The sequence below is a fragment of the Macrobrachium nipponense genome, chromosome 3 (assembly GCF_015104395.2).
Source record: "Macrobrachium nipponense isolate FS-2020 chromosome 3, ASM1510439v2, whole genome shotgun sequence".
NCBI lineage: Eukaryota > Metazoa > Arthropoda > Malacostraca > Decapoda > Palaemonidae > Macrobrachium > Macrobrachium nipponense.
In genome coordinates, this window is record NC_087202.1 from 91,126,767 (window position 1) to 91,150,858 (window position 24,092).

The window sequence follows — 24,092 nt, forward strand, 5'->3', positions numbered from 1 at the left end:
GAAAATATATTAATTCTGAGGTAGAGCGAATTAGATATTAAAGGACATTGTAGCTTGATATGTATATATGCAGTGTTTTCCCCCTACCCGATTTTTGCGGGGGATGTGTGCCAGACCCCCACCCCCGTGAATAGTTAAAACCCGCAAATAGTTAGAACCACCATTAAAAATGTACATGTCATAGCCTATCTTGAAAGTTCAGATACCAAATGTATTTCTTTGATAACATCCTACTTCAAATATACCTAAAATTACTAACCTATTACTGTATTAATCTTTGAGGTTATATTATTAATATCATTTCAAAGTCATCTTAAACTTTTACCACTAAAAATATATGCCTACAGCCAGTGGAGAGAGGAGAGAGAGAGAGAGAGAGAGAGAGAGAGAGAGAGAGAGAGAGAGACCAGTGAATGGCAACATCATATATCTGACCATCAAGAGTGAAATTATGAATTATTTCTGAAACAGAGAATAATATGAGAGAGAGAGAGAGAGAATAACTCCTAAACTCTGACTCCTTCCCCTCCGCCAATACGTATATCAAACTGTCATATACTCCCCCGCCCACCTTCCTCCACGTGGATAAAAAGACTGGGAATCGCTATTTTTAATTAATCTTATTAATATTTGAAAACAATTAGTTAATGAGGGTAAAACATCAATTTATTTATACTACAAAACAAATAAACATACGTAAGTAAGAGAGAGAGAGAGAGAGAGAGAGAGATGGTATTGTTACTGTTTAATCTCACGAAACTAAATATTATTTGTAAACTAGTGCTGTATATTATTATTTTACCATAAAATGTAGTAATGTCCTCAAAGATACACTTATACATACATTTCCAGCCCAAACAGAGGGCGAGAGTTACCACTAAGACATACTATCTTGTGTGGCAAAAGAGAGAGAGAGAGAGAGAGAGAGAGAGAGAGAGAGAGAGAGAGGGTATCCTTATGTAAAAGACTGAAATGGATAGATTATTGTACTTTTATAAAATACTATAACATGAATTTTGAAATTAATTCTATTACTATTATTATCATTATGCGAAAATATTAATAAACATACAATGTACCATAGAAATTCTTATCTCAGTAAAAGAAAGAGAGAGAGAGAGAGAGAGAGAGAGAGAGAGAGAGAGAGAGAGAGAGAGAGAGAGAGAAATTCGCAATCATTGAGAAGGCAACAGTTGTTGGACCCCAGCCAACTCTGCTTGGCTACCTGGAGTTCAAAGTTGCGGGGTAAAATGCATTTTCTTTCATTCTTACATAATTTTATATTTATAAACTAAAATCATGCTAATACACTTTAGTATTTTCTTTAATGAATTGATATTGCTGTTTACATTAATGTTGATATTTGAAAGTTATTAAATCATTTATCATCCAAAAAACATACATTTCAGTAAGAGAGAGAGAGAGAGAGAGAGATTTTCATAGCATTTGTAAAATACTTTCACTTATGATTTTTGTAATCACAGTTATTATTATTATTATTATTATTATTATTATTATTATTATTATTATTATTATTATTATCAATCAATATTACTATTATCATATGAAAATATTAATAAACATATACATAGTGTACCATAAAAATAAAAATCTCTCATCTCAGTAGAGAGAGAGAGAGAGAGAGAGAGAGAGAGAGAGAGAGAGAGAGAGAGAGAGAGAGAGAGAACCTGGAGTTTAAAAGAAAGATGCGTGAAGACTGGGTTATTTCCTTCATTCTTACATAAATTTTTAAAAGTTTTATAAACTAAAATCTTACTAATTCAAGGTAGTATTTCTTTCTTGAAGTAATTGTTCTTTACATTAATATTAATATTAGAAAATTAGTAAATCATTTATCACACAAAAAGCATACATCCCTGTAAGGGAGAGAGAGAGAATTATTAGTTATTATGTGATATAATTTAATCTTATTAAACTTGCTAATACAGTATTGATCAATATTAATATTTTAAAATCAGTAAATTGTTTTTGTATCATAAAAATGTATTTAGGCATGAAAATAACATCAAAATATACTAATTAGTGATTATTTATCATTGGAAAATCCCGCGAATAGGCGAATTCCACCGCAAACATAATGGTTTAAGATATTGGTCCAGAAAAAGATCCCCACGAATCTGGAGAATATATGTATATATACGTATATATAAACCATATATATATATATATTTATTATATATATATATATATATATATATATATATATATATATATACATATATATTATTATATATATATATATTTTTTTTTTTTTTTTTTTCAGGAGAATGTGTGAAATGGATAGAAACTGTCTGGTTTTTCAGAAAATACTAAATGGAATATTATTATTATTATTATTATTAAAAAATAGTTGGGTACATTTATTAACCATATCTCTGGAACTATTAATTATAGTATATTTCTAAAATGACCAGACCGCTCTGGCAGGGCTGTTTGGGTCCTCCCATGTGTTTTAATCTCTGCATATCTGCCAAATTTATAACAACAACAAAGAGGAGAAACCATTTCTCCCCATACAGATATCAAGCATCATCTTTTCTGTTACACAGAATTCTAAACCAGTTACATGGGTTCACGATTGATAAAGTTTTTTTATGCAATAACAAGAAACGGGATCAGATTTTTTGTCAACATGGCATCTCATTTTGGTGCTGTTGCCAGTATTTCAAATAGCTCCACGTGCGTTTCAATCCATGGATAAGCCGCTTAGATTCTCTCCAGGGGTCACTTTTGGTGGTCGGGGTATATGTCTGGAGGGATTTCTCCTTTCTACAAATATCTTAATTTATCTCTCTCTTTCTGTCTCTCTGATAAAAAATGGAAAATGTATAGAAACAATGACTGAATATTGCTTGAATACAATATGGCAACAAAGTTTTGGGCTGACTGAAGTGTAAAGTGACTTTGACACTGACCTACAAGTCATTCCTAGTCATCTCACAGCCATGGATAGACATCAACTTCACAGTCGAGAAAAGGCAGTCATATACAAAATAAATAGGTATTTTCTAGATGAAAACACAAATGGAGGGTCTGTGTTATCCCATAAAATAGCTCTTGCTTGGGCAGCTGTAAGATTAAGAAGGGAGAGAGATCGAGAGCTGGGCGGAATAGGAAGGAGATTAAAGTAGGTACCTGGAAATGAAAACCCCCTATAATCTTATAATTATAGCCTCAAGGTTTGTCTCAAAGACATTCAAAGGTCTGTCACACATGTGTCAGTTGTTTTTGTAAAATTGACAACAGGGCAGATCTTTAAAAGCCATGCCAGAGAGGTCTCGTCGCGGTGGCAAGACTATAGCAGGGTTGTCAATGAGATTTTCAGGAAATCCCAAAATCATTCACTCAAAAAAAAAACCCAACTTATAAAAATATCTAATTTACATGAAAATAATAGAATCCTACTAACTAATACATATATGACACAATGATATAGCCTATTATAGGTCCTGCTCTGATTCTTCATTGTTTCCTGTTGAAAAAGTCTGAAATTTTTTTTTTTTTTTTTTTTTTTTTTTTTTTTTTTTTTTTTGTGCTATTCCATTTTTTCCAAATACTTTTTGTTCAAATATCAATCCAAACCATTTAGTTATTGTTTACTGAGCTTTGGTTTGTGGACCAACCTATAAACAAAAGCTAAAATAAAGGTTGCCTATCATATGAAAATTAACAAAAAGGCCATCATGAAATATTGATGGTAATTTAAAAGAAAAAATCAATAGTATTTGTAAACAAATGGCATCAAATATATGAATGTAAATGTTATATGAAATGAATAAGGTAACTAAAAAAGACAAATAACTTGTTATGAGCAAGTACTAATGTGTTGGTTGTAAAATGGTGCAATGAAAATAGATGGACTGTAACCATAGAAAGAGAAGGGAGTGACTTGTAGAAATCATGTATTAACCCTTAAACGCCGAAGGGGTATATTAAAAATCGTCTTCCGTGTGCCAAGGCGGTCTCGGAGTGAGCACAGAAGCGGAAAAAATATTTTTTTCAAAAAATCACAGCGTGCTTAGTTTTCAAGATTAAGAGTTCATTTGTGGCTCCTTTTTTTGTCATTGCCTTAAGTTTAGTATGCAACCATCAGAAATGAAAAAAATTATCATTATCATATATAAATAATGCGATATAGATAAGCGCAAAAAACAAAATTTCATACATATTGTATTCAAATCATGCTAAGCGCAAAACGGTTAAAGTTAACGAGTTAATTTTTTTTCGTTGTAATGTACACTAAATTGCGATCATTTTGGTATACAACACATTGTAAAACAATAAAAGCAACACAGAAAATATTATCACAAAATAATGCATGAATTCGTAACGCGCGGACGTAAACAAATATTTTTTTCAAAAATTCACCATAAATCTAAACATTGTCCTAGAGACTTCCAATTTCTTTAAAAATGAAGACAAATGATTGAATATTACTATACTGTAAGAGTATTAGCTTACAATTGCAGTTTTCGACCATTTCGGACGAGTTAAAGTTGACCGAATGTCGAATTTTTTTATATATTTTTTTTTATATGCAATTATTTCAAAAATTAGAAAAGCTACAACCTTCAAATATTTTTCGTTTTATTCTACATGAAATAGCGCACATTTTCATATATAAAACCCTATGAAATGCCTAATATGAAACTGAGCAAATATACCGAGAATGCGACACGCATTTCGGAGATTTGTGGCGGAGAATCCTCGCGCGGAGGGAGAGGGAAGGAAAGTTTTTTTTTAAATGCACCATAAATCTAAATATTGTGCTAGAGACTTCAAATTTGTTTCAAGATGAAGATAAATGACAGAATATTACTAGACTGTAAGAGTTTTAGCTTACAATTGCGTTTTTAGACCATTTCGGTAGAGTCAAAGTTGATCGAACGTGGTTTTTTTTTTCCTATTTATCGTGATTAATATGCAAATATTTCAAAAATGAGAAAAGCTACAACCTTCAATTATTTTTTGTTGTATTCTAAATGAAATTGCGCACATTTTCATATATAAAACTTTATGTAACGGCTAATTTAAAATGGTGCAAACATTACCACAATCACACGTATGATTTTTTCGGAAGAATTACCGCGCGGACGTAAAGAAAATGTAATTTTTTTCATAAATTCACTATAAATCGAAATATTGTACTAGAGACTTCCAATTTGTTGCAAAATGAAGGTAAATGATTGAATATTACTAGAATATAAGAGTTTTAGCTTACAATTGCGTTTTTCGACCATTTCTATCGTACCGAGTCAAAGTTGACCGATGGTTGGTTGAAAATTTGTCACTTACCATTTTTTATATGAAAATATTTCAAAACTGATAAAAGCTACAACCATGGGTTGTTTTTAGTTGTATTGTGCATGAAATTGTGCACTTTTCCATATATAAAACTCTCTGTAACAGCTAATTTTAAAATGGTGCAAACATTACCACAATTGCATGTATGATTTTTTTCGGAAGAGTTACCGCGCGGACGTAAAGAAAATGTTATTTTTTTTCATAAATTCACCATAAATTGAAATATTATGCTAGAGACTTCCAATTTGCTGCAAAATGAAGGTAAATGATTGAATATTACTAATATATAAGAGTTTTAGCTTACAATTGCGTTTTTCGACCATTTCGGTAGAGTCAAAGTTGACCGAAGGTTGAAATTTTGGCACTTATCGTTATTTATATGAAAATATCTCAAAACTGATAAAAGTTACAATCATGAGTATTTTTTTGTTGTATTCTACATAAAAATGCCCACATTTTCATATATAATACTCCATGTAACGACTAATTTAAAATGGTACAAAAATTATGTCAAAGTGACGAAATAATTTCCGAGATGTGTCACCGATACTTTTTAGTGCGGCAAGAAAGAAATTTGTGCTTGCGCGCCTGCGTAACGATTGTAAACAAAACAACACCTTGATCCGTGAACTCCTAGCATCCCCCAAGGCGCGTGATTCAAGAGTTTTCGGCTGGTAGGCCTATAAGTATTTTTCCGCGAATTTAAAAAAAAACTTTTGTCGTAAAATACGTCCAGTCGGCACCCGAGAGACAAAAAATGTCGACGTAAAATACGTCCACTCGGCGTTTAAGGGTTAATCATGTATGAACTATGCACCCCCAAAACAACCCTCAATTTGACGTCAATGATAATAAGGTATCGAAATGTCCTAAAAGCATCTTCTCCTCCTACCCCATAGGCATTCTTAAGGGTCCTGTCCTGAATTGTAAGGTGATATTGTAAGTTATATATGTAGAGTAAAATCATGTAGTGAGAACACATGCATAAATGCACATAATAAGCAAAAACTAAGAGAAACAGATTAGAAATAAAAGACTGAAGAAATACCACACGATTATAAAAAAAGGAGAGAAAGGCCTACGGTATATACGTATTAACTAAGTGCGTGAATCCCCCCAATTTCTTCACTCAGTCCTAAGGCAATGTAGGGTTAATATTGTAACATGATTGGTTGGATACATGTTCATTGGTCCCCCCCCCCCCCAAAAAAAAAAAAAAAAAAAAAAAAAAAAACAATTCCTACCATTTCCCTCATTTAGAAGTTGGTGTGTGAACCAAAAGTTCCCCTAAAACATGATGCAAGCACGGTAGCATTCAGTAAAGTAGTAGTAGTACATGAAATTTGCATGTGAAATGGCTACATTCTTGGTTTATTCGTCATCTGTTTCGGCTTGTATTTTATATTCTAAATGTCACATATAACAGGAAATACCCTAATAACATGCCACAACCTTCCATCAGGTGATTTACCCCACCCATAACCCCTTTCCCAATGGGTTCCCCCTCTTACCATAGGGTAGAGCTCATAGGTTAATTACAGGTTAATTACAGTTCACCACCAAAAAACAATGTTAAATTCTCAAATAGTAATGAAAATACTATAGAAAAAGCCAGTCTCCAAAGAAATGCTTGACATGCCACTATTGCTTAGATTCACCTGAAAAACTTTCAGCGAAGCTGGAAACAGTTGCAAAACTTTTCAACAAGGTGGTTATCCAGTTAACTATTAAACTTTCAAACTAGGTGGTTAGGCAGTTAGGGTAAATGATCGGGCCATAACACACTTCATTATTCCACCACCCTCCGAACACTTCCAGAAAATTTGTCGCATTCACATCAGTGAGAGTTGTGCTCTCTGTACACAGCACACCAAGACCTCTAAACTCTTACCAAAGTAAGAGTTTTACATAAGAAACTTGAACAGCCATGGGATGCATACGTTTATGTAAAAATAAAGAAGTAAAAACCGTAATGAAAACTGCATTTGTTTATAAGGTATTGGGGACATAATTAGTGCTATTTATCACATTTTTTGCCAAGAAATAGTTATAAAAAAAAAGTCATAGGAAAACTTCAAAAGGTAAAGGAGGACCCTTTTCGAAAACCAGGGTTTTTGGAAGGGAAGAAACACACAAAGGTATACAATGTCCATAACTTTCATAATGGCTGACCTGCCACTCATATAAGAGGTTACAGCATTCAGCTAGCCTACCCTGGTGTAACTGTGACATTAGACACATTACTTGTTATTGCTGACAAGGTATCTAGAGAAAGAGGTACTCTCATCCCCATTGAGCAAAATATGATTTTTACCAGTTTGTTTTTAAGTTAAGCTGTAATATAAATAGCTTTGCAAACTTGAAGGAAAGTTTAGATTTTTTGTTGCATTCCTGATACTGACAAGATAAAGAAAAAGCTGTAATTTAAATCTACTTTACCCTGATTGGCTAGCTATGAGTGACATCACTAAGCTCCTCCCCTTTATACCATGCTCGTCATCTTTCAGTAGTCAAAGTGGGAAGGCGGTCTTTTAACTATGTTGACATTTTAACATAGCTAAATTATGGTGCCTTGTGCCACATAAATCAGAAAAACATAAGGAAATTTGTACATTTTCTAGTTTTCCAAAAAATATTTCTGCAGTATGACGTCTTCATCTGCCAGCAGACAAATTTCCATCAGTCAGGCTTGGAGTAATTACATAATGCTTTATGTCAATTACAGATACAATCACCTCCTTTCTTATACCCACCTTGATTGCAGACTGATCTACCACTCTCTATACAAACAGCCACATCATGCATGTCCCAACGTGCTTATTGTGATGACTAAAGATCTGTTTGGATATGTGCTTCAGCACTGGCTACAACCTATCTAACCCAACCCAACCAAACCTTACTTAGAGCTCTGTGCCCTTACCTGGCTTGGGGGCTTTGCCCACCTGGACCCAACAGAATTGAAACAGTACCTAGAACATACAAACAGCTACATCATGCATGTCCCAATGTTTCTGCTTCTTCGAGCTTGGATCAGTCACTAGATTCCAACAGCCCTCACCTTTATGGTCGAGGATTTACATCAGGACTGACTTTTTTTGTTGAGAGCCGAGAAAGCTTGCGTCCTTGGCGTTTCTCCCTCTAGTATTTTGACGGATCTATCTTTACCAAAGGTTTTATCCAGTGTCTGATTTGTCATTAGTGGAATCAAGAACAAGTCATTGCCTAGGTTGGTTGGCCAGTGTTACCTGGTTTGGACAAGGGTAGTTGGATTGTCCACTCTTGTCCTTGATTTTGATAAAGAGCTGTAATACTCTCAACCTTCTTCTCAGCTCCTGATGATGAGCTCCATGCGCATGCTCACAAGCTTTAATTTCTCTGTAAAGGATTTTGTAGCTCTTATGGATCCTTTCAATATTCTCCTTTCCGCTACGAACAATCCCGTATAGTCCTCAGTCTGTATAAGGTGTCTTCAAATCTTCAGGATACCTATCAGAGGTGACTGTCTGCAAATTCCAAGAGGCTGCGCGATAATTTGCAAGATCATCGCTCGATTGTCTGCAGAATAGAGACAACCAGAAGGCGTATCCCAGTAGCCCTCTAAATTGATAAGGAACAACAAGCATTGTATTCAGTGGTAGCAACTTTCCTATTTCAATTTATTTATAACTTAATGTTTTTGAGTAGAATATGTCTGTCTCCCACCTTCTGTCAATGTGGAATCAGCTGTGTAATTACTTGTTAAGTTATTTTTATAATAATATAACTTTTTGTATATATACAGTGGAACCTCTACATATGAAAGTCCCTACTTACAAAAAATCCAGGTTACGAAAGCAAAGACGAAGATTTTTTTTGCTGCTGCATACAAAAATAATTCAGGTTGCAAAAGGGTAAAGTCCGAGATTCGCCCCGACCGACTAGAACAATTTTAAAACTCTCGCGCCGCCAACTGAGTAGACTCGCCACCATCTTCCTGCTCTCCCATTGGTCCTGATGCTAGTCACTGCCATAAGATCCTGCTCTCCTATTGGTCAGCTTCTGTCCCATCATCCCTCTACGTAAAGGGGTCCTTCGACCACTTCGTCTCATCAGCATTATCATACGCACATGGAATTCGTTCGTTCACATAGATTTTGTTTGTTAACATAAATTCGTGTTAGTGATTTCGCTTTCTTTGCAGTAAGTTACTTTGTCGTGTTGTGTGTGAACTTAATTAACTTAATTAGCCATGGGTCCTAAGAGTGTTGCTGAAGTTCATGGAAAGAAGAGGATGCTTTCAATGGAGACAAAGATGGAGATAATCAAAAAGTATGAAGCTGGCATGTGGTTGAGTGTGATCGCTAAGGAATATTCCCGAAATCCTTCCTTAAGCAGAAGGAAGCCATCAAAGCAGCTACACCTTCTAAGGGCGTGACTATTTTGTCCAACAATAGGAGCCATGTGCATGATGAGATGGAGAGGCTGCTTCTTGTATGGATTAAAGACAAAGAAATCGCTGGCGATATGATAACCAAGACGGCAATCTGCCAAAGGCCAGCGCCATTTTTGGTGATCTGAGTGCCCAGGCTGAAGACGACAGAGGAGAAGGGACATCGATGGCAACTCCAGACTTAGAGACTTCGCATGGGTGGTTCGAGAAATTCCGTAAACGGACTGGCATCCATTCGGTGGTCCGGCATGGGGAGCCTGCCAGCTCAGACACAAAAGTGGCCGAAGCCTTTATTAAGACGTTCAACAAGATGACGATCAAGGAAGGCTACAGTTCTCAGCAAGTCTTCAACTGTGACAAGACTGGCCTTTTTTGGGGAAAAAATGCCTCGTTGGACGTACATCACGGAGGAAGAGAAGAAGCTACCCGGGCATAAGCTTATGAAAGACAGGCTTACGCTCGCACTTTGTTCCAATGCCAGTGGGGATTGTAAGGTGAAGCCCCTACTTGTCTATCATTCCGAGACTCCTCGAGCCTTCAAGGCCCACAAAAAGCTAAAGGAGAAGTTTCCGGTGATGTGGAGGGCTAATGCGAAAGCCTGGGTAACGAGACTTTAGTTCACCGAGTGGGTAAATCTGTTGTTCAGCCCGACAGTGAAGAAATTCTTGGAAGAGAAGCGCCTCCCTCTGAAGTGTCTGCTGTTGTTGGACAATGCCCCTGCTTACCCACCTGGCCTTGAGGAAAATATCCTAGCAGAGTATTCTTTTATCAAGGTTCTTTATCTTACGCCTAACACCACCCCTCACCTCCAGCCCATGGATATTGAACTTCAAGAAGCTGTATACAAAACATCTTTTCAAGAGATGTTTTGACACCACTGATACCACAAACCTCACCTTGCGTCAATTTTGGAAGGAGCATTTCGATATCGTGATATGCATCCGACTCATCGATCAAGCTCTGCAGGAGGTTTCGAGACAAACCTTGAATTCTTTGTGGAGGAAACTCTGCCCTGATGCTGTATCCGTCCCTGACTTCGAGGGATTCAACGTGGGCAAAGCTGATACAGATTCAGAAACAGTTGACAATCCTGAAACTGTTTCACAACCAGATCTTGATGAGATCGTTGCACTCGGCAAGTCCATGGAGCTGGTTGTCGACGAGGACGACATCAACGACCTTCTCGAGGAGCACCAAGAGGAGCTTATGACGGATGACCTGAAGGAGTTGGAGGCCATGCAACATAACGTCGTTCAAGAAGAGTTCTCTAGCAGCGGCGAGGAGGAGGAGGACCCTATGACAACGTCAGAAATTAAGGATGCTTTAGCTGCTTTTTGTAAAGTGTAATCATTTGTAGAAAAGAAACACCCCGAAAGGGCTTACACAGGTCGTATGCTTGCGCAGTTCGATGACGTTTGCCTGAGTCGTTTCAGGAACATTTTGAAGAGCAGGCAGAAGAATCTTCCTTGGATAGTTATTTTTTTAAAGAGGCCTTTAGTAGTGAGCAAACAGGAAGGTCCAAGTGATACGAAAAAGCAGAAAATTGAAAGTGGTGGAGAAATTGGAAAAAAAAAAAACGTAAAGCATAAAAAAGTAAAAAAAAAAAATGTAAAAATCAGAAAAAGGCAAAAATAAGAAATTTAATTTTAAGTTTTTATCAAGTTAAGTGTTAATGTTTTCTGCCATTTGTTAATGTGTTTCGTGAAGATTAGTGTTAATGTTTTCTGCCATTTTTTAATGTTTTGTACAGTTAATTGTTCATTTTTTCTGCCATTTGTCCTCCTCTTCTGCCACTTTTGGACATCGCCTCACTCGAAAGGTAAGGTTCCACATTTTACTACATATGTACGTACAGTATTTCTTTTACCCTGTACACTAATACACTTTATTTACAGGTACTACTACAATAAAGGTTATGTTAGGTATTGAATGGTCCAAATTGTCGTATTTCATTGTTTATTGGTCAATTTAGTTGTATTATAAAATTTACTGTGGTGTTTTTGTAAGGGTTGGAACAATCTGGGCAATTCACATGTAAAACGTAGTTCAAGATATGAAAAAATCAGGTTACGAAGGTCGCTTGGCGGAACGGATTAATTTCGTATCCTGAGGCACTACTGTACTTATATACATACTTACCAAGTGACTACAGAATTGGGGCCCACCCTCCTCTCCACTGATGGACATAAGGCAAGAACAAACTGAGCTTTTTGCTTACAGTCATTACTATTCTCACGCTAGTGGGCATAACTGGTCACTTATTCAGTAGTTTGAAATTTGTTCATGAAACTTACCTGTCAGATATATATATAGCTGTATTTTCTGAAATCCGACAGAATTTTAAAAACTTCCGACACACGCAGTGGGTCGGCCAGGTGGTTGTTTAGTACCCATTCCCGCCGCTGGAGGCGGGTATCAGGAACCATTCCCATTTTCTATTCATAATTTTTTGTTTTCTGTCGCTGGTGCTGAAAACACTGTTTTCAGTACCTCCTCCGTTCTTAGGATTTTGGAAACTTCATTGCCGCTAAGTATCCTAATTGTCTTTTGATTTATTTACTTGGATTTGTGGGATTTGTGGCTAGGCATACGCTATCTTAAATTGATTTGAATTTGATTTATTTTTGCATAAAATATCTGAATCTAGTTAGGCTAGTTTCAGACGGGGTTGTCTGCAAAGATAGGGTGTGGTTACCGAAAGCTTCGGTAGATCCGCACTTGGTATGTACGAGGGGTATGGGTCTTGCTTCTTTGTTGAGATTTGTCATGTAAGGAGTGCTGAGACTTTGGTCTATTCCGTAAGGAAGACGTATCGATTCGTATGCATTATGTACGCAAAATTTTTAATAAAAAAAAATCAGTTAAACATTGTCTAAATTCCGGTAAGGCAAGGACGTATGATTCGTATGTACGCAATTAATCAGTTAACAAAAGTTCCAGGGTAGTGAACCTGCTAACCTTCCTGTAGACTTTATTTTGCCTAACCCTGTAGTATGGCCTACGGGCTATGAATATGTCTACGAGAGGTGCTCGCTCTCCTTCATGGCTGTGAAGTGCTACTTCTGTAATTGTTACTCATAACCCTGCAGTGTTGCCTTCGGGCCCTAAGCGTGTCTGTAGAGGAATTTACCCTTTCTCTGATACTCTTTCGATTCGTATCTTAAGAATCGAAAGTGCTTGCTTTAGAGAGTTAAAGTGAAGTGCAGAAGTGCAGTGATACCCCTTGTGTAGTGGAGGGTGCGTCAGATCGGCCTCGTTTCGCCTCTAGGCCGGGACCTCTGCTTGACTCCCAGGACCCGGGGAGGGAGCATGTCGAAAGCCTAAGGAGGTTACAAGGAACCCCCACCGATCTGGCGTGCCCTTCCGGCAGTTTCTGAATGAAAATCCCAATTCCCCAGGACTGCCTAAAGTGCGTGGCCCGTGCACGAATCCTGAAAGATTGCTTCTCGTTCCTCCGAAGCCGTCCATCCCCGACATGGCAGGGGTTGGAGCTTTCGGAAGGACTCGCGCCTCTAAATAGAAGCTTTATAGAAGAGGACGCTTCACGTCCTCGCTCTCTCTCTCGTTATGCGTTTCAGTGAGAAGTAAGAAGGCGAACGTCGCCTGAACTCGTGTCCGTCTTTCCACCGAGAAATATGTAAAGAAGTATAGTAGCAGGAAGCTTTTGAGAGCGGACGCCCGGGGGGACCGCTCGGATGGACTCCAGGCGCGCGCGGTGCACGCCAAGTGCGCGCCAGTGGACGCCGAGCGCGCTCCATGGACGCCAACGCGTTCCCAGTGGAACGCCGAGCGGTGCCGCCAGGGGGACGCCGAGCGTGCACCAGCGCACGCAGGTGTGTCGCCTGGCTGAACGTTTCTGTTGAACTCTTCAAGCTCTTGTTTCAGATATGGGCCTAAAGAATGTTTACCTCTACCTCCGGTGATACCTTCTACCTCACCTGCAAAGAATGTGAAGTAGGGCATAGTGCTTCGGAGGAGGAAGTTTAAAGTGAACAGACAACTTCTCTTCGAAACCCAGCAAGACATCGGGTTTCGTGAATTCAAGAGGTCTCTGTCAATTAATATTGCTTTTCGCATAGGTGGATGGAGTTAAGGAAAGCTCAAGGGAAGATCTCGTTTGCTCTATACCGCAACCTTTGCCATTCTGCCAATAAATTTAAGTTGCCACTACCGCAGTCAAGACTTGCGATAAGGCAGTTACGGGTTAAGGCTCGATGTCCTGCACGTCAGGACTCTCGGGCAACGTCAGTGGGATTCTTGCAAAGGCACTCATCAAAAGGACGCTCTTCAGGAAAGCGCAAGACAGGACTTCCTTTGCCATACTGCCAATAAATTTTTAAGGCTTTAGCAGGCATTAGTTGTGATACGGGAGAGGAAGCTGATTGGAGAGTTTCTTCCTCTTCCCAGGATAATTTTGCAAGCTTTTTAGCCCATCTGAAAGGGTTTTTCAGATGATAGATTTTGTTAGTTTCTAGTCGGGACTACGCTGCCGAATTGAACATCGTCGTTCTACCTGCCGTAAGCCCAGTCTCTTAACAGGATTCTTGCCCCTTTTCCTCGTTTGAGACGGGAATCGAAAAAATTAAATGCTTGACTCCCTGGATTACGTTTTGTCAATTCAGTGACTTTCCCCCATTGACAATATACTTTCGTTTTGTCAAGTAAGTGGGTATCCCCTCATTGACAAAATATCTCTTTGTCCCGTAAATGGGTTAGTTCTCATTGACAAACATCTCATTAACTTGATATTGCGTAAGCGAATAAGCTCTTATTGACAAGATTCGGAAGAGCTCTCATTCGTCATTCGCAGACTCGTACAAGAAATAGACTTGTAGACTACGTCAATGAACGCTTATGTCCAGTAACATAAGAAGCTTGAGCTGACTGCTTTCGATTCTCTTAAGTTTTGTTCATGAAACTTGCCTGTCAGATATGTATGTAGCTGTATTTCCGAATTCAGCTATATATATGTCTGCCAGGTAAGTATGAACAAACTTTATTGTGATATAATTTCATATTTTGCCTTGCGTTATTTTACTTCTGGTTGGTTCAAGTCATATACGCTTGCTGTAGTTACCTCTTCGGATGGCAACCGAGAGGTCTATTGTCTATTTTAAGGACATTTAATCGTTACTCCCTGCAGCCTTCCAGGAGTTTCCGATTTATCTTTTACCGTTGTATGTAGTGTTCTGACGACACAAACGCATCTATATATTTAGCGTTTCTGTTTCGCTTAAATATCCAGCTTGAGAGTCTTTCGGCTCAAAAAATAACGGACCTATTTCTTCGTAGAATAGGGTACTGGCAACCCAGACATAAAGTTAAGAGACGACGTTCGTAAGCTGCTGGCTGCTGCTGTCACGCTGTGTCTGTCTTCCAGTCCAACCGAGCCAGTAACAGATCGGGCGCTGTCATGCGCCGTAGGTTACGTCTCTCTCTCCTGCGGGATTGACTGACTACCGTATCTCTGTGCTGGCGGTTACGTCTCTCCTGCGGGATTGACTGACTAACTGTAACTCTGCCCTACAATCACGGACTTTAGCCTAAGATTGAGGGATTTCTTACGTGAATGAATAAACGTTGCATTCGTTTTGCCTTACTATGTTCAACAGAGTTATCTCTTAATCCTTTCGGTGCTCGTTACCGCACGTATAGAACTACGAGTCTACCGCAACATTGCACTTTTATATGCTCTCCTGCTTAGGCAAAGCGCAGCCTTATTAGGGGTAAGTAAGCATACTCGGGGAGGGAATGGATGAGCTTGCTGGGGACCATTTCCTTCCTGAAGAAGTTTGTTTCCCGAATAAGACTGCAATTCAGACCACAGTTTTTTCCTACCGGGAAACTGAAAATATTATTCAAGATCTAGGAATGATTCTGAACATCTCTCAGTGCGTTTATCACCTGAGGTGATAGAAAGAAGGTGCCGGACATCTGGATAGGGTTTCAGATGTCCTGGATCTTAATCTGAAAAGAAGTAAAAGCGATTCAGTAGTCCCTCCAGTCCTCGTAACGAGTTTTGGGAACCAGTGGTCCAGATCAACTCTGATATTCCACAGCTCTCTCATATCTTAAGAAGTATCTTCTCTCGGTCCCTGTTCGAGTTTACGAGAAAGCCTATTATAACAATAGGCGTAGAATGTAACGATCCTCTAGAGGTTCGTTACCGGATTGCAAAAGTCCGTACGAATCGTCTCGATCGACGGCAGCAACTATTGACTTCCGAGTGGAATCTTTCTTTAGAAGTAAGTTGAGAGTTGTGGAGACTTTAGAGACGCCTTTCATTCTTCTCTTCGATATGTTGAGGACGAAGAGGCTTCTTCTTCTCTGCTCCCTTATTCTCGATCCGGGATCGGTACCATTAAACGCCATCCTATGATATTGAACGGGGATGGATATTTAGTCTCTTTCCCTTTTTTCTTTTTCAATCGCTTAGGAATGTAATAACGGGGATTTATGACGTCACAGGGGGGAGCGACTATGACCGCTGATCGCCCCATGTTGGCCTTCAGGATCCTGGATTCACAGAGTCACATACTTCCTAGTTCACTTTCCAAGGACCTTTTCGAGAGAGTCGGTCTACTCTAACTCGAAAGGTACCTATAACCTCTCCGCTCTGAGTCTTGACTACGTTCAGGCTATCGAGATGTTGACAGGAATAAGATTACGTCTTCCATTTCCGTCTGAAGAATGGGATAAGCTGGCAGTCACAACTATTAAAGAATACGCAAATATGTTGTTTGACCGGGCTTTGGGCTCAGAGATTTGCGTCTGTCAAACAACAAAGCCCTTCACGATCTTTGAGTTCTGTGGAATCTCGAACCTCGCTCACCATACTACTTTTTGTCTCACCTGTTTTCTCGGAGTCAGACACTCGTGCCGAGATCAGGCGACATATAGTAGCCCTGAGTTTCTTGTTGACGAAGTCGGCGTTGCGTTTATACACCCCCGATGATCGTGTAACCATGAGACCAGGTTGGACTGTCAGGCATTCTTCTTCGGGACTGAATCGCCTTTTTGTCCTCGCCTCCTTTCTCCTGGCACCAGAAGCTCGAGTCAGGAGTTGGATTCGCTGACGACGTTGGGTTGCGTTGATACACCCCCAAAAGTTGGTTTGCTTAGATTGAATCGCCCAGGCAGTCCAGACACTCATCCTTCAGCGAAGAATAAGTGCCTTATGGTCTTCAGGGTACAGCCTTGCTGTCCTTGATTCGTCTGACTGGTCAACTGGTCGGTCACCTGACTTTAGTACAGACGGACTGACTGTGCATGTCCAGATCGAAGCTTTCAATATGGAACTTAGAGATAGTCTGAAGTTGCTTGATGTCAAAGCATTCGAACCTCTCCTACCTGTTAACTTCTTGCATGTGATCAGGAAGGCCTTCTTCTAACCACCCTAGATATGACAAAGAGGGTTAGTGAGATTTTAAGCCATCGTCACAAGTTTTTGGCTTAAGAGAACACAGGCGTGTGCTCTCTAACCCTTCCGTTGTGGCCTAAGAATGGTAACCCGTTTTGTCCTTGGGCCAGGAGCTTGGAAGCAAGGATGGCACAAGTTAGTGGGCAGGAGCCAGAGAGAGTCCTGTGCCCTGTCGGGTCTCTCAAGTTTTATCTACATAAAAACTCAAGAAAGTCGAAGTCAATCGGGCAATCTGCAGTGTTCCGAAAAAGACCAGACTTGCCCATATCGAAGAACAGCCTGGCTTTAGGTGTTAAGGAGTTCGTTCAAAAATGCTCCTTCATTGTGTTTGCACAAAGATTTGAAATCTTTTATCTGAATGCTCACGAGGTGAGGGCGCGGCCTCGGAAGCATTTCAACAGAGCATGGCACTCAGCAATATCCTGAGTACCATGTTTTAGCGAAGCAACTCTGTGTTCACTTCACACTCCCTGCGAGATGTGAAGATGGCATATGAGATCTGCTGCTCGCTAGGGCCATACGTGTCTGCAGACACAATCTTGGGGGCAAGAAGGAGTACCACTCATCCTATCCTGTAGAAAAATGGTTAGGAAGAGCTCTTAATTTAGTTGTTGAGTCGCCGACAACGGCGACTTCTTAACTCTTAAGCCTTAGTTACACACCTTAACTTTGGCTAGGTTGGTCAGGTGGTGGAGTATATATATTTATATATATATATATATTTATTACTTCTTAGCCCTCATAGTATGGTCAATATGGTCTAGTCACGTCGTGGTCTCGCCCCTGTTGACAGATCATTCTGGAGTGCACCAGCTATATAGGTCTCTACTCGCTGGCAACTCTAGTAGCACAAGCAGACTTACGTGGCAGTAACACGAAGCCAGCTATGCTAACAGGTGGAACCAAGATGTAAATCATCTGCATGCATTTGTTTCCCAAAATCCTTCTATTCTGTCCCTTCCCACCTCCAAAGGTGGGATTCAGCTATATATATCTGACAGGTAAGTTTCATGAACAAAATGATATTGTTATGATACAATAAAGTTTGTTCATACTTACCTGGCAGATATATATAATCAAGTACCCACCCACCTCCCCTCAGGGGACAGTGGAAATAAAATTATGAATAGAAAATAATGGGAATGGTTCCTGATACCCGCCTCCCAGCGGCGGGAATGGGTACTAACCACCTGGCCGACCACTGCGTGTGTCGGAAGTTTTTAAAATTCTGTCGGATTTCAGAAAATACAGCTATATATATATCTGCCAGGTAAGTATGAACAAACTTTATTGTATCATAACAATATCATTTTTACCTGCAAAATTTTGAATTCAAGCTGCCATACAAGTGGAACTTATAACTATGTAGTAATGACTTGGTAAGTACATATACATATATGTATACAAAAAGTTAAGGTGAAAATATCCTTTTGATACCCACTGCTAACAGGGGAAACCCACCAAGCCTCCCCACATCTTAGTTGGTATTCATGAAGGTTTCTGACTACATAAACATTCAAGTGCCACCTGGTGGGATACAGTGATTATAGACAGTCCATCTGGGTCAGCCAATTGTTATTCTTTTGTTTATTGTGAATTTCAGTTGCTGGTTTTGACATGAAAATGTAAGCTAACTTGAATAGTAGGAATGTATCCATATGATTTATTTGATCATAAAAATTTGCATTTGGGTACAGTGGCACCTCGAGATACGAAAGGCACAACTTACGAAAAACTCGAGATACGAAAGCAAATACGAAAAATTTTACAGCTCTACATATGAAAATTGCTCAACATACGAAAGGTTGTTGCTGTAAAGTCCGAGATTCGCCCGGACCACCGATAACAATTTTGAAACTTGCGCGCCGCCAACTGAGTAGACTCGCCACCATCCTCCCACTCTCCCATTGGTTCCTGATGCTAGTCACTGCCATGAGATCCTTCTCTCCTATTGGTCAGCATCCCTCCCATGATGCATCTATGTAGTGGCGTGCTTCTTCGGCCACTGCACGGCATTGTCGGTATCGTAAGCATGCTGTATTCATTCATTCTAACGATTTCGTTTAATAACGTAAATTCGTTAGTGATTTCGTTGTAGTATACTTTATCGTGTTGTGTGAGAACTTTACTACATACGTATACGTACTACATAACATAATTACGTACAGTATATACGTTGTCATGGGTCCCAAGAAAGTTGAAATTCACGGAAAGAAGAGGATGGTCTCTTTGGAGACAAAGATGGAGATTACCAAGAAGTATGAAGCTGGTATGCGATTGAGTGTGATCGCCAAGGAATACAACTGAAATCTGTTGACAATAGGCACCATCCTTAAGCAGAAGGATGTCATCAAAGCAGCTACACCTTCCAAGGGCGTCACTATTTTGTCCTGCAAGAGGACCCACGTGCACGATGAAATGGAAAGGCTTCTTCTTGTCTGGATAAAAGACAAAGAAATCGCTGGCGATACAATAACCGAGACGGCAATCTGCCAGAAGGCCAGCGCTATTTTTGGCGATTTGATTGCCCAAGCCAAAGACGACGGAGGAGAAGGGACATCAACGCCAACCCCAGACTTCAAGGCTTCGCAGGGGGGGTTCGAGAAATTCCGTAAACGGACTGGCATCCATTCAGTGGTGAAGCATGGGGAGGTGGCCAGCTCGGACACGAAAGCGGCCAAAGCCTTTAAAAAGACGTTCGACGAGATGATGATCAACGAAGGCTACAGTTCTCAGCAAGTCTTCAGCTGTGATGAGACTGGCCTTTTTTGGAAAAAAATTGCCTCGTCAGACGTACATCACGCAGGAAGAGAAGAAGCTACCTGGGCATAAGCCTATGAAAGACAGGCTTACGCTCGCACTTCGTTCGAACGCCAGTGGGGATTGTAAGGTGAAGCCCCTACTTGTCTATCATTCCGAGACTCCTCGAGCCTTCAAGGCCCACAAAATGCTAAAGGAGAAGCTTCCGGTGATGTGGAGGGCTAATGTGAAAGCCTGGGTAACGAGGCATTTGTTCACCGACTGGGTAAATCTGTTTCGGCCCAACAGTGAAAAAATTCTTGGAAGAGAAGTGCCTCCCTCTGAAATGTCTGCTGTTGTTGGACAATGCCCCTGGCCACCCTCCTGGCCTCGAGGAAGATATCCTAGCGGATTATTCCTAACACCACCCCTCTCCTCCAGCCCATGGACCAGCAAGTGATATCGAACTTCAAGAAGCTGTATACGAAACATCTTTTCAAGAGATGTTTCGACATCGCCGATACCACAAACCTCACCTTGCGTCAATTTTGGAAGGAGCATTTCGACATCATCATATGCATCTGACTCATCGACCAAGCTTGGCAGGAGGTTTCGAGGCGAACCTTGAATTCCTCGTGGAGGAAACTCTGGCCTGATGCCATATCTGCCCGAGACTTCAAGGGATTCGACGTGGGCAAAGCTGGTGCTGCAGATTCAGAAACAGTTGACGATCCTGAAACTGTTTTGCAACCAAATCTTGACGAGATCGTTGCACTCGGCAAATCCATGGGGCTGGTCGTCGATGAGGACGACACCAATGACCTTCTCGATGAGCACCAAGAGGAGCTTTCGACGGATGACCTGAAGGAGTTGGAGGCCATGCAACATAACGTCGTTCAAGAGGAGTTCTCTAGCAGTGGCAAGGAGGAGGACGACGACTCTATGACAACGGCAGAAATTAAAAATGCTCTAGCTGCTTTTCATAAGGTGCAATCATTCGTAGAAAAGAGACACCCCGAAAAGGCTTACACAGGTCGTATGCTTGCACAGTTCGATGACGTTTGCTTGAGTTGTTTCAGGAACATTGTCAAAAGTAGGCAGAAGCAATCTTCCTTGGATAGTTATTTTTTTGAGGAGGCCTTTAGTAGGAGTAGTAAGCAAAAAGGAAGAACCAAGTGATACTAAAAAACAGAAAGATGAAAGTGGTGAAGAAGTTGTAAAAAAAAAAAAAGTACAGTGGTCCCCCCGTATTCTCGGGGGATGCGTACCAGAACCCCCCGCGAATAGTTAGAATCCGCGAATGTTTGGAACCCCCTCCAAAAATACTCCTAAAACTTAGCTATCCTTAACATGCAAACACCAAAGTAGCTAAAAAGACCATCCTTCATCAAATATACATAAAACATCCTATTATGGTTCATATTAATCTTTGAAATATTATTAATACTGTTTTAAAGTAAATCTTACATTTTATGGTTATACATAAATACGTACATACGTATTATGTACGTACTGCATGACTTAGTTACGTATGTGAAAATAATTCGGTCCCCCCATAAGTATTCAGTCATGCACGTTTTCTTTCATACTGTTACTATTTGAGACATCCATTTTCTTTTTACAAGGGAAACAAATGTATGTGAAATCACAAGCGATAGAGAGAAAGAACAAAATTTGTATGAACATTAAACAATTGTTTTACGCTAGTACAACATATGTAAACCGGGTACTCACCAGTGATGAATGTTGATTAAAGATGATGATGATGAATTAGCCATGCAGTCCGATGAATGACAATGAAGATATGACTGCACAGCTAAGCAGAGGGGGGGGGAGTTACATATCCTCTGAGGGCGCCTCTTCACCTTCAGGAGGCGCTTCGGGAGGCAGTGACTCAGGCGATTTGGGAGGCACTTCTTCAGGCGATTCAAGAGGCACTACTTTAGGCGATTTGGGAGGCTTTGGAGGGTCTTTCTTCGTTCGTGTGATGAACATTGTGATTGGCAACTGCTGCCATTGCTTCATTCGGTGGTGAGAGCTTGATTATAGGGCTCCAATGCTGTGTCTAGAATATTAGAAAACTTCAAGGAGCGCTCCATGTAAGGATCCCATGTTGCGACAAACTCCTAGAGGTCGTTTACCATTTTTTAACTTGGGACAGGCGTTCCAAAGTCAGGTCCTCCTCCTCCTCCTCCTCGATCCTCCTCCTGAACCTGGAGTGTCTTCCTCGCTGGCGGACTTCGTCAGCTCTTCCAAGTCCTGGTCGGTAAGGGGGTTCAGAGTGGGCATCAGTGAGGGTGCCGACTTCTTCCTCGGTGATATCGTCAAAGCCCTCACCACCAGAATTTTTGCCAACTGGACTGCCTTATTAATGCTGAATGCTGGATTTCCTGGGGAGAAAAGCCTGTATAATTATGGGACACAGTCTGGCCACAACTTACTCCACAGCAGGCAGTCAGTGTCTCCTTCTTCATGTCCTTCAACGGACCGGTCAATGACAGACAGACACGTGGCAATCGTGATTTACGCCAATAATCTTTCAGCGTAAATTCACTGTCACGGCTCCATTGCATCAACAAGGTGCTGGAGGGAGTTCCCGGTGTATAGTGCCTGAAGGCACGGATGACGCCCTGATCCATAGGCTGGAGGAGAGAGGTGGTGTTTGGGAGGAAGGAACTCAAGCTGGACTCCTTTGGAATAAAGATCGAGAGGGTGGCCACCTGCGTTGTCCATTATCAGCAAGACCTTGAAGTTGATGTCCAAATCGGCCAGGTATTGCCTAACTTGAGGAATGAAACTCTGGTGAAACCAGTACTCCGTCAGGACTTTGGTGATCCAGGCCTTGGGATTATGCATCCAGAAGACGGGCAGTAACGCCTTGTTTCTTGTTCATGAGTGCCCTGGATTTGCAGCCTTGTAAATGAGGCCTGGTTTCAGCATGAAACCAGCCGTATTCCCGCACTCAGGAGGGTCACCCTGTCCTTTTGTGCCTTGAATCCCGAGGCTTTAGCTTCATCCTTCATAGGTACGTCCGGGACGGCATTTTCTTCCAGTAACAAGGCCCAGTTTCGTCCATATTGAACACCTGTTCTGGCGATATCCTTTCTCCTGGATTATTTTTCATGAAGGCCTGCGGATATTTTGCGGCTGCCTCTTTGTCTGCAGATGTAGCTTCCCCATGTAGGGAAACAAGACTTAAGATAGAACCTTTTCTGGAACCGGTGGAACCATCCTTTGCTAGCCTGAAATCCTTGGGGAGCTGAGGACGGCTCGGTTGTTGGTTCTTCTTCTTCGTCTTCCTCTTCAGGAGCTGGTTCTCCAAAGCCCAAGATTCCAACGTCCCTTCTTCATCGCCTTCCAGTGCCTCCACATCTTTGGCTTCGGCTTCCTCTTCCTCACCACCTTGTGAAGCAGTAGGAGTTGATAGCTGCTGGTAGATCTGTCGTGCTTTTTTGGCGTATGATGTTGGAGTCAAGGGGAGGGGCACGTTCTTCTTCTTCTGCAGTCCTTTATCCAGAACGCGAGTGCAGATTCCATTTTCACAATGGTTTTGTCTCTCACTGTGGACACAGCCTTTGCGGTGCCATAGAATGTCATACTAACACTTTTTCTTATTTCATTTTCTTTTTTCTTTATATATCTAACTGTGCTCTCATTCACTTTGAAATGGTGGCCGACTGCAGCGTAACTTTTTCCCTCCTTCAACATATCGAGAAGTTTCACCTTCTCGTCAAGCTTCATTACGGTCTTCTTTCTTTTAGCTTCTTGGCCAGAAGCCTTAGAAGGAGCAGGGTGCTTTTTAGGGGCCATTTTCGGTACGATGCACACAGATATTTGCTGATACGCACAAGAGCTTAGCGTTAACGTTCGCGTATACCCGTAAGTTTCTGCGCAGTGAGGCTGCTGGGTACTAGATGCGCGATACCCACAATTCCATCTCCGCGAAATGGGGCCAGGGTTCAACCAATCAACACCAAGTGTACAACCAATGAGCAACAAGGAAAATGAATGCTGCTCCTGGATTGGGTGCTGTGCAGACAACAGCCAATAGCGTTTTAAATATCATTTCGTTTGGGTACTGCTGTAAGAAGGCGTCACAGCATCATAAGTTTTGTTTATCTGCGGAAAGTTGGCTTGGGTAGAGCATCTTTTAAGAAATCCCGACTTTGTTACCGACAT

At 40.6% G+C, this 24,092-nt stretch overlaps 1 protein-coding gene across 1 annotated transcript in view; it reads left to right on the forward strand.

Annotated features, from left to right (window-relative positions):
* The window catches only part of LOC135221886 (mRNA turnover protein 4 homolog), a 48,445-nt gene that overhangs the window by 13,334 nt on the left and 11,019 nt on the right, over nucleotides 1-24,092 (forward strand). The window lies entirely within an intron of this gene.